We start from the raw sequence: 12,199 nt of genomic DNA, 5'->3' as shown, positions 1-12,199 counted from the left end.
CAGTATTTTGAAATCTGGTTTGTTAAGGAGAATGGTTTAATCGTGAGAGGAAGACGAAATGTAATATCTTCATTTATCCTCCTCGTCTGAAATGTCCTGGGGTTAAAGTCATAAAACTTTGCTCAGTGCTCGGAGCACAAAAATCGTGCTCGAAACATGAAATCCAGCATTTTAATTTGTTGATTTTTTAGTACGAGTACAAAAAACAGACTCGAAAGTTTTATGACCGCAAGGCCAGGACAACATGCTACTCCAAAAAATGCGAACAGATCATAGCATTCGTTAGCAACATTATTCCTTAACTCCAACCAACGATGCTTTATCGTGTGAAACGATGTTTTAACGCGTTAAACGATGTTTTAACACGTTAAATGAAGTTTTAACGCGTTTAATGATATTTTAAAACGTTAAATGACATTTATAGCGTTAAATGATGTTTTAACGCGTTAAAATAATGTATCGTAGCAACGTTATTGTGTTGAATTTAACACGTTAATGTGATTTATTATGACACATGTGGCCAGTGTGACGGATATTTTATCGCGATAAACGTCTATTTTCATCTACGGGATAAATCCCAAACTTGATAATTGCAAAGTTTAACGCGTTAAATATATTGATTTCTTTTCGCGTTAAAATCTTGTTTTAGTGGGAGATATTATGGACATAATTGTGCAAATCGTGATACAAGCATGAAATTTGGTATAAAGGTTGACGAAATGATACTTAAAACAAATCCGCTGCTGGCCAGAAAAAAAAAATCATTTTTTCAAGATGGCCACCACACATTTCGGAAATGGCGTCATTACAAATTGACAATAATTCGTTAATCCTTTAAAAGGTGTGTTATAATTAAAATCCAATGTTATATTTGATAAAAAGTAAATGACAGTTCCTAAATTACGACTAGACAATACATTAATGAAACTAAAGGTGACTTCCGGTTTCAAAATGCCGGCAAAAAAGTAAAAAAAATCAATTTTTATACTTTCAAGCAACTTCACAAGGGATGTATAATCCAATGTTAGTTATGATAAAACGTTAAAAAAAGTTCCTAAGTACGACAAAACACATAAATGAAGAAAAATAGTGACTTCCGGTTCCAAAATGGCGGCAAATACGTAGAAAATATTTTTATAATTTCCATCAACTTAACAAGTGTTAACACTCTTTGTTAAGTTTAAATGTCTAGTTTGGTTAGAAAGACAGGTTGCTTAATTATTTTATAATTATCTAATAGTTGCCTATACAACAACCCGTACAAGGAAGGTCAGAACGGTAGCATCTTCAGTTACCAACACATCTCGATTTTCGCCTCCGCATTTCAAAATTTTCTGACACGAGGATGCAACGTCAGTCAAAAGATGTCCATTTTCATCCAACACCAGTGTTCATGACTTGGAACACGTACCTGTAGAAAACATGAATCAGGCTGAGCCAAAACAACTCCTCCTTGATATACTTCTCTTTTGATGTCATCACAATGCCGCTGCTTCCTAGCAAACAATTCACATCGTGTCTCGCTTCATACTTAAGCCTAAAAAACATCCTTTACATTTGGAAAACCTTCCATTGTTAGCCAAGCTGACCTTTTGCCTTTCTCATGACAATTCGACAAAGTGCCACATCCACTAAATGCATGGACGAAAGGGAGAGCAGCTACACAAGGACCAAACGCATTTGATATGTCACATGCAGGAAGCCATCAAAAGTCGTTATTCCTTCCATAACCCATCCACAATTTGTTTAACCTAATTTTGCAATTGCTGCAATTCTTGATACTATTACATCTGTGTCAGTACTACCTAAAATTACATTTTACAACACTTTTCATAATCATGCCGAACATGGACAAACATTCGTGTATCTGCTTCTTCATGATTACAAGGGGATAGATAGCAAGTATCTTTATTGAAATTGCAAAGAATATTTTCACCATCAGTAACATACACATTTTTATTAGTCTCTTAAGAAGCAATTTTGTCAGCAAGAAACTTGAACAATTTCGTTTTGTTGTCATCTTCACAGAGAAAACTACTCCATACCCTTGGTGTTCTACCACTGGCAGAACAAACACAATCTGACACAAGAACCTTTCCTCTGTCTTGTCAAAGCCTTTAAATTATTCATTTAGTCAACTTCAAATACAATGTCTACTTTTGAATACTTATCGATGCAAGATTTTATATAAGGCAATATGACATCATTATGCATAATCATCAATTTTGTTTGCCCAACTTTGTGACCTGGAATTAACCATTGCTGCTCCACCAACGATACATGCGTCCGAATTTGGATCAGCAAATCGCAGAATGTTTCAAGTAAACCCATTTGCAGCGATTTAATACCACTATTTCAAGTGACATCCTGAGATAAAGACGGAAGAGCAGTTTGGTTTCTATGGATAAAGAAATATTCCAAGTAAAAATGTCTACTGTGACAAGAAATGAAAAGTCTAGAAAAGATATCGCAATCACTGTTAAGGTTCTCTAGCTTCGTTTTTGACAAAGACGTTTCCAGTTTCATTTTGCGGCCAAAATAGGAAGTTGTTCTTTTTTATTTGGTTATAAAAAGCAGGTTCTCCTTCGTTTTGCATTTGCTTCAAAAGATCTTCGTATTGTTTGGACCAATATCTTGGAGTTTATTTACATATCTTACCTGTTTCCGAATCAACAATTTCCTAAATGGGGTATTTTTTTACAAATCTGACGACTCTTCTAGAAATGAATTTCCAAACTCGTTCATCACTTTGCAAAGCCTTTAAAGCTGTTTAAAGAAATCTTTTTGTGTTTTCGTAGAGTCTTCATTATGTCGTTCGTCTATTTCAGAATGACCCAAACCACTAGATCTTTCAAATTAATCTTCTAGTATACTGACTCCTTGTCCAGCTACCATCCATTTGTCTAAATGGGATCTTCGATTAATCCTATGGTACCAATATCGCCTTTCACAATAGCATTATTCTGTTTTTGTGCCTGATCAATTGTGTTACAAGAAAGAAATTTACTGGTCTTACGTACAGTGAAATTATCATTTTCAAATTCCATTGCAACCTGTGGGTGATGTTCGGGAAAGGAAGTCATATCTCGGAGATGAGTCGGTAACGATCAAGCATAATTTACACGATCAAGACCTAAAACAATACGCTATCATGCTTTATATGGACTGTTTGAAAAGTACGAAATCTCACTCATGAAATAAGCATAATACCAAAATCAGAAGAAGTTCTTAATTTATAATTGAACGCCAGGAATTAAACTGTGGTCGAGATGACTCTATTTCCTTACACCAGTCTTTTAAATGATTGAACGTCACAGAGTCATGACATATTAATATATTCTGAGTTTAGCTTTTATAATCTGAAATGAACAATTTTTAAGCAAAATACACGCAGTTGTCTGATGCGCCTGTCTAGTTTAGGTACATTTGAACATGCATACAAAGAATCTGCCGTTCTTGGTGTTGCAATAATGGCTTCAGTAAGACAATATGTCTATCCCCTATCACGCAATATATCACCCAGAGTTTTATAACAAGTCATTTCAATGTGCAATCCACCAAACATGACGATACAGTTATATTTTCCTTACAAATCAGGCCATTCCCACTGAATTTACTTAGGCATTTCCAAAAGTGGCTGATCTGCAGTTACATTTGATGTTTCTCCAGATTAACTACAGTTTCGCCTTAACCATAGAATACCTGAGAATTGCCTGGTAGTGCATACAAATCGCTCTTGATGTCTATAAATAATTTGCACATGTGCAAAATTGTGAAACACATGTGTATCATAACCTTGAAAAATGTTATTAAACCAATTCATAATATCATTAGAAATCCAAAAACACTAAATTATATATAGTAAATGGTTCAAATGTTTTTGAAATAATTTTGCTATATTTTCGCGCATGCGCAAATACTGGATATGTCAAATATTCATTTTTAATAAATATGTGATGTAAGGAAGGTAGCCACCAAACCTGGTAATTGGTTTTTACTAAAAGAAGTTCAAAGAAAAGTTTTCCAGAAAAATCAGTATTCTCAAACTAAAGAAAACAGCCATTTTAGAAAATGGCCGTGGACATCTTGAAATGTTTCTTTTTTAATGGCCAGCACTTATTTCTTACAAAGTATATAATAATGATGCTTTGTGGTAATTTTCATGCTTGTATCATCATTTGCACAATTCCCTCGATTTTGCTTGCTAATATCTTCCACTATTTTAACGCTTTATAACTGTATTTATCGCGTTAAATGTGATTTTATCGCGTTAAATTTAATTTAACGCGTTACTTTATCGGGTCTTTGACATGATCGGCCTCTCATAGTATACAGCAAAATTCTAAATACACCGTTTGGTGGTGCGCCTGTCAGATGCGTAATAGATAAGGTAATAGGTAACAGGTGAATATACTATTGGTATCGGTGTCGGACTCGACACGGAACTTCTTAATTATTGGCAATACTTATTACGTGGAAAACAAATGGGCCTTGAGTGGTGTAATTTCTAATCAACACCATTGTACTATATTAGTTATATATAAAGTTGAATTCTTTGATTCATCGTTTTTACGTGATGACGGCTGACAAATTGGACCTCGTCATTTTAGTATTATAGATAGATGTATTAATTAGAAAATACGTTGTACCACAAACGTCAAAATTATTCAATCGCGTACTGGAATGAACTATTTGTGGATTCTTATAAACTCTATATAACTTTTGGACTATTTTAAATCTAGTAGGTCTATTTCTGAAATAATTTCTTACATACTTTTGATTTTTTAACCCTGTATGCTAACATTGCCCATGTGAAATTTTAAAATTGTTTGTATAAACATTGAACGACACAAATATGTGACGTATATAATTTTCTGACGTCAGACACGCGAATCAATGCATGTGTTTGTAGATAGATGTTTTTGTGTTCTGTTAAATTGTTCCTTTTAAAAATGTTCGACTGCTGTACCTATATTTTGACTATATTATTTATTATGTCTTTAGTTCGCGCATCATTGTAGATATAACGGAATTTGATGAGACTGTCAACAAAGTGAGAGGTTTAGCGCTATAAAACCAGGTTTAATCCACCTTTACTACATTTGAAAATGCCTGTACCAAGTCAGGATTATGACAGTTCTTGTCCATTCGTTTTTGATGTGTTTTGTCATTTGATTTTGCCATGTGATTATGGACTTTCGGATCCGATTGGATTTTCCTCTGAGTTCAGTATTTTTGTGATTTTACTTTTTTAACCACAGTTTATATAATATTGGATACGAGTATTATACTCCTTTACTAGACTATAACTTTGGCCGGCCCTCTTATGATCTCTTAATTTTCTAGGAAGACATTTTTTAATGAAGCATAATAGTGGTTCCTATCCATTTAGATTCTTCGGGGTATATTTATTATCATCTTAGGGATACGACCGGTTGACTTCACCGAATGCGTTCGGTTAGTGTAAGGAATGTATAAATAGAACATCAAAAGTTCAGTCGGAATTGGGGACGTAAAATGTGAATCTTCTTTAATATGTAGGAAGATTGTCACAGTTGACTCCAAGAAAACATGTCTGGTACATTACATTATATACCTGTGCAAATCCGAAGGATACAATACATCGTAGGTAATTGCTTTGAAATTCTTGGTTATCATTGTACTTTTTCATCCTCATTTCATCAGTTCTTTTGTGTTTACTGTATAATTTGGTTCGTAGCATAATTATAAGTGTTGAGAGAAAACACATACTAGTATAAATTTGGGTCATATCACTGTGGGTGGGTTTAGATGATAGAAACATTTAATATTTACGTACAAGTAATGCAATATTATCTTCTGCGCCAGTTGCGGAATGTCCAGACCCTAAATATGTTGCACCACCAGACTCTTTTCCGTCTGTGTAACGGCCTTAAAGGGATTCAAAACATGGCCTCTTGGGTCTAATGCCATGTTGTCTCAGTCTGTTTGTAAGCTGATTCTGCCAAATCCCAGTACACCAACTGCAGTGGCTGTTGAAGCAACGGTTCGATGCCATAGATGAAGTACCCGGATCTAGTGATCCTTTCGTTTTTGATGTGTTTTGTCATTTGATTTTACCATATGAATTTCCGATTGAATTTTCCTCGGAGTTTAGTATTTTTGTTTATTCAGTAGGCGATGTTGTCTAATTCCTTGGTACAGACATTCTGTTTTTATCTGTTCCAAAGTCGCAACATGGTGATCTGGTTAGACTTTTCAGTGTTTGCTAATTCACTTTAAGACACTACGGTCTGGAGACGGCCGATGATAATATTTCGAATAGTCGGGTTCAGTTTTGACATGGCAGCATTTTAACTCTGTGATCAATTCAATTTTCAAACTTAGTCCTTGTATGCACAAAAGTGTAGACCACAAAATTCTCGTGAAAAAAGTTCAAAATTATGCGTCGGATAAGGTAAAAAATTATGCGGTCAGGATTCAACTTCGTCAAAATTATCTCCCCATTACGCCAGGCAACTTTTAAAATGGAAATCATTGTAGGGATGACGTGTTGACAATTTAGCTCTTGTAAACCATTTAATTGATACACATAGCACCATTACGATCCTTATATGCCTGTTGTATTTTAAAAGACAAATGTATCTACCAGCTATTGAGCATAATTTAATTGAATTGGAAGAGCAATGTCATAAAATAAAACACTCATTATTCTACTATATATTATAAACTTACAGGCACACCATCCATCTAGTTTCTGAATAGACCAGGTATATATCAGATTATGACATGGTGTGTACTATTAAAAATGAATACTTTACCAATGTAATGGCCTGACCATTAAGTATAACCGACGATTGGGCTCAAGGAGAAAAGACTATCAGGTGCTGATACTTTAATTATGAACCAATCTGACATATGGTAAAAAGCTGAAAAATATAAATAAAATACAATTTTACAATGTGTTCAATTAATGTTATTATAACGAAATGTCAAAGGTAATTGACAGCACAGTCTGTTGAATGCGAGAAAATGTTGTACTTTCAAGAACAGATAAATTCCAGGTATTTCACGGAGAAAAGGTTCAAATATGTAGAGAGCAATTTGAAGGGTTCAAATACAATGTTGTGAAGTTAACTCACTCTGTGGTTAGCCACGAATTGTGTCCTAGATGACGTTTGTCCTTTGAAAAGTTCTCCAGAACTGGTATGACCTTGCAATGTTCAGTTTGAGATCCATGTGAGCAGGGGAAAGGTATCGATGATACGATGTTTTAATGTTCTTATAAGGTTAAAGATGAATAATCCTCCTAGACTGGAACACATAAACAGATTAAGAATATAATCAAACGAACTATATAAATTACGGAACGGTGTAACAGAATACTCCCCGTCTGATGTCTATCTGATATCACTATTCCATTATCGAAAACAAATAAAATGTTAAATATATAACAACAGTACAAATATTCACTTAGAAGTAGTCCAACGGGAGGCTGGGTTTTTCACAGCTTCTATCCTAGATATGGCGGTGTTTCCGACGAGATCGCGGCGATCTAAGATCCAACTCCATGGCTGTAGTTCTGATGGAAGAATCTCCTTTCGACATGGATATGCAATCTAACGAGGACGTCTTGCGAGACGGATGCTTTCCTTGACGTTTACGGCGTACAGTAGACCATCCGGTACCATGTTCCTTTTCTCTGTGACTTAAGTTGGAATTGGTTATTCTGCTTTCCTCTTGTCCTTGCGTATCCAAAGGCGAATTGAAGCTTTCTATGGGAATTGAATGTTTTCGGATGTACTTTTCTTTGTCGGCATTCACTTTTGGTGGCGTTGTTTCCGAAGTGAACTTTTCGGCTTCTGCAAATCTGACGATAGAAGTCGCTGATTTCGTTTTCGGTTGCCCATGTAAATGGGGATAAAGTTTAGACGAATCAGTTTGAATTTCATTTGACTGGGTGTTGGTTTTATTACACTCAGGTAATTTCTTTGTCTGTGGTTTCACAACACTGCAAGTTGGATTTGTTTCCTTTGTAGTGAGTTCAAGGTTAACATGTTGCTTATCGGAGCGTATTTCTCCAACGATAATCCAACCCAGGTTTAACTTTTGCGCAAATGGAGCCTTTGGTGGTCCTAGACGTTGATCAAGGACATGATGTGCCTCTATAAGGTCTCTTCCAATGAGCAATAGGATTTTGCATTTTCCATCAATCGGGAGAATATGTTTTTGTAGTTCTTGCAAGTGTTGATATTGCAATATATCCTCAGGTGTAGCAATTTCGTTCCGATTATTGGGAATGTTATCGCATTCAATCAGTTCAGGCAGATTGAATCTAGTATTGTCTTGTACAGACTTCATGACAAAGCCGTTTCCTCGTTTACCGGAAGTAACCTTGCTGCCGGAGCATGTGGATAACAAATAATCTTTTGTTTCTGCCTGTACGTTGAATAGGCTGAAGAATTCAGGAGCCACGAGAGACCGGTTGCTTTGGTCGTCAATAATTGCATACATGCGAATTACTTTGTCCTGATTATCTTTGTGAAAGACATTCACAGGAAGTATCTTGGCACAAGATTTAATGCTGTTGCCGTCTTTGGAGATATCTGTGCAAGTTGAACTAACAGAGGTTAGCTTGGTTTCAGCTAACTCAAGTTGCTCCCCGCCGTCGACTGATCTAGGCGGTGAAGGCGGTGCACCCTTGGTTTGGTACACTCGATTAGTGTGTAATGCGGTGGTGTGTTGTTTACTTCCGCATTCATTGCAACTGATACTCGCGTTGCAATCACGACTTCTGTGCATAGTCGAATCACAGCATTTGTAGCAAAGATTGTTTTGCCTCAACAGTTCCTTGCGTTCCTCTATAGTTTTGGCTCGGAATGCTCGGCATTCATTCAAGGTATGCTTTGTATTGTGTAGGATACACAGACCTTGTTGTTGACTGCTGTCTTCAGTTTGCTGTTCAACAGCCGTCTTATGGACGTTGACTTTAGAGTACGTCTGAGGTGTGAACCTTGGCGTAGCGTCTTTTGTATTTGGTGTTACCTTTGAACCAAAGATGAACCCAGGATCGTTCTTAATTTTGCTAATTTCCCTGATGAAGGCAGAGAATTCTGTGAATGGCGGAAAGGCAACTTCATATTTGGACTTGTATCTTGAAGCCCTTGTGATCCACTTTTCTTGGAGTCCGTATGGTAGTTTTTCCACAATAGGATTTATCCCGGACGAAGAGTCAAAGTATGCTAGCAAACATCCCAGCTTGGGATTTTCCTTGTGATATTCTATTTCAGATAGAATGTCAGACAGTTCGTAGAGACGTGCGTTGTCCTTATTCGTCAAGGTTGGGAATTTGGCAAGTTTACTCATGAGAGAGGCTTCCAACATTTCTGGAGCACCATACCGCTCGTCAAGCCTCTTCCATAATCTCTGTATACCTATTGTAGGATTATTGGCGTTCGACGCTCTTATGCTAATGGCGTGTGTAGCAGACTCTGGACCGAGCCACTTGATCAGTAAATCGATCTGTTCTGAGTCAGAGACTTGTAACTCATCAGTCACATTCTTGAAGCTTGCTTTCCAAGTATGGAAGGATTCTGCCCGATCGTTAAAGCTTGTTAACCGGGAGAAAAGCAGGTCCTTACGTAAGAGGAATCTAGTTATCTCCGATGTGAGGTTGATTTGTTGCTGGTGTGCAACAGGCATCTCTTCTAGTACGCCTTGTTTTTGGTGTGAAACAGGGATCTCTTCTATAAAGTCTTGTTTTGTGCGTAAGACAGGGATCGCTTCTTTAACACCCTGTTTTTGGTGTTCAGTAGGGCTCTCATCCGAAAGGCCTAGTCTCTGTATGCCAGTTACTAATTCCAGATCTGGGATTAAGGTAACTTCCGGTGACTTAGTATCGGAAGGTAAGACAGCAGATGTCTGTGACAGCAAGTTCAGTGCCGCGGACGGCACGAACGCTGGTGCTTCGTGGCTCAGCTCAATTTTAACAGGAAATTGCTTTTTCTTTTGAGGTGCTGTTACTTCCTTCACAGCTGTTGATACAGGAAGTTTGTTGACAAAATCTTGCACACGCTGGAGCGGGTCTTCCTTTTCGTCAGGTAGTTCGCTAAAGGCTTGACTATCGTCGTATTCCAGGATACGAGCCTCGGCTTCTGCGGCTGCAGCTTCTTTCTGTGCTTCAAGAAGGTTAAATTTGGCTTTAAGCTCGACCTTTTCCCGGCTTACTCGTGCGGCTTCTTGTTGCATTTCAGCCTTCCTGCGCATAGCCTCTTGTTTACGTTGAGCGACTTCTTGCTCCATTTCTGCCTGTTTGCGTGCAGCTTCCTGTTCCATTTCACCTTGTCTGAACAGGGCTTGTTCTTCTAACATTGCTTCCTGTTGTAGGATAATGGCATGTTTCTCTACAAAGGCTATTTTAGACTTGGCAGCCTCTGCCTTGGCACGCTTTCTCCGTGCTAGGCTTGACATGTCTGACACGTTAGAGCTACCACTGCGTGAGGTTTTCTTACCTTTTGAGGTCTTTGTTTTAGTGGATTTGGACTTTGTTAGAGCGAGGCGCTGCTCGTGTAGTTTTTCCATGACCAGTTCCACTTTGGACAGACGAAAATCTAAAGAGAGTTTACACGCATCTATTTCTTTTTGACTCTCCAGTGTTCTGGTCCTTTTCAGAAAGTCAAGGTACTCATCTGTGAGCCTACGATAGTTATTACAGGCTTTAACTAGTTTGTCCTGAGCTGTAAGGAGTTGCTGGAGCTCGTTAGGTGGCGTTGTTACTTCCAATAACTTGGATTCAATGTCTGTCCAGAGAGCCTCTAGTTCCTGACAGAACTTGTCACGTTTTTCAGTGAAAGCTCCTTGTCCTTTTTCCGTGAGGTCACGAACTCGCCTAGCCTCGGGAATTTCATCTGACTGAGATGTATTAGACGGATTTTCTAATATTTCAGGGACATCTCCTTCTTGGGGCTGTACCTCTTCTTGTTGTTCCTCATGACTGGGATCCATGTTGACTCAACGTTGTTAGGTTGCTGTCGAGTATACACACGATATGTAGTCCACTGTCAGTGTGAAGGTATGTACGTTGCTACGTTGTCGTTCCTTGTCTGGATATGTAAAGACAGGTTGTCGTCAATTTACTGTACGTCAAGGGATGACGCGTACATGCAGGGCTCAACAGGTAGGTTGCTGTGTAGCTGTGGAGTGGCGTTATCTGTGAGACACAACAGGCAAGTTGTAGACTTTTTACTGTAATGGCCTGACCATTAAGTATAACCGACGATTGGGCTCAAGGAGAAAAGACTATCAGGTGCTGATACTTTAATTATGAACCAATCTGACATATGGTAAAAAGCTGAAAAATATAAATAAAATACAATTTTACAATGTGTTCAATTAATGTTATTATAACGAAATGTCAAAGGTAATTGACAGCACAGTCTGTTGAATGCGAGAAAATGTTGTACTTTGAAGAACAGATAAATTCCAGGTATTTCACGGAGAAAAGGTTCAAATATGTAGAGAGCAATTTGAAGGGTTCAAATACAATGTTGTGAAGTTAACTCACTCTGTGGTTAGCCACGAATTGTGTCCTAGATGACGTTTGTCCTTTGAAAAGTTCTCCAGAACTGGTATGACCTTGCAATGTTCAGTTTGAGATCCATGTGAGCAGGGGAAAGGTATCGATGATACGATGTTTTAATGTTCTTATAAGGTTAAAGATGAATAATCCTCCTAGACTGGAACACATAAACAGATTAAGAATATAATCAAACGAACTATATAAATTACGGAACGGTGTAACAGAATAACCAACAAGACGTTATTGTAAACATCGTAAGATATCATTCCTATCATTTCAGATCCATGTTTGAACCATTTAATAGCGTGAAATCTCGTTATAACTTAAGACATATATGTTGCTTTAAAATTGGGAATATTTCAGAGTAAATGGCAATTTACTTCCGAATTTTACAGAATAGTGATCGATCGCTGCGGTAAATAATTCTGATTTTCCTTATCAACAGAACACTTAATCGCTAGATATTTCTTGGCGATGTACACACAATACAAGTGCATGGGTATTTCACCAGGTTCCATATTTCCCCCAAGTCACTATATACTAGGCGTCACTTCTGAAAGCAGAAAATGTAATGGCAATGCGCGCAAATGTAAACAAAACAAACAGACATAAAACACAGCATAGAAGTCTAAATCCTGCGTA

At 37.5% G+C, this 12,199-nt stretch overlaps 1 long non-coding RNA gene across 1 annotated transcript; it reads right to left on the bottom strand.

Annotated features, from left to right (window-relative positions):
• Positions 1-6,859: 6,859 nt before the first annotated feature.
• LOC143063874 (uncharacterized) lies at positions 6,860-11,778 on the bottom strand. Its single transcript, XR_012975122.1, has 2 exons — positions 11,543-11,778; positions 6,860-11,329 (listed from the first exon to the last, which is right to left on the bottom strand). It is a non-coding gene; the product is annotated as an uncharacterized LOC143063874 (long non-coding RNA).
• Positions 11,779-12,199: the final 421 nt, after the last annotated feature.

This window comes from Mytilus galloprovincialis, chromosome 2 (genome assembly GCF_965363235.1).
Source record: "Mytilus galloprovincialis chromosome 2, xbMytGall1.hap1.1, whole genome shotgun sequence".
NCBI classification, from domain to species: Eukaryota; Metazoa; Mollusca; class Bivalvia; order Mytilida; family Mytilidae; genus Mytilus; species Mytilus galloprovincialis.
The sequence above is the reverse complement of the archived record's forward strand: the minus strand, read 5'-3'. Positions and strand labels throughout refer to the sequence as shown.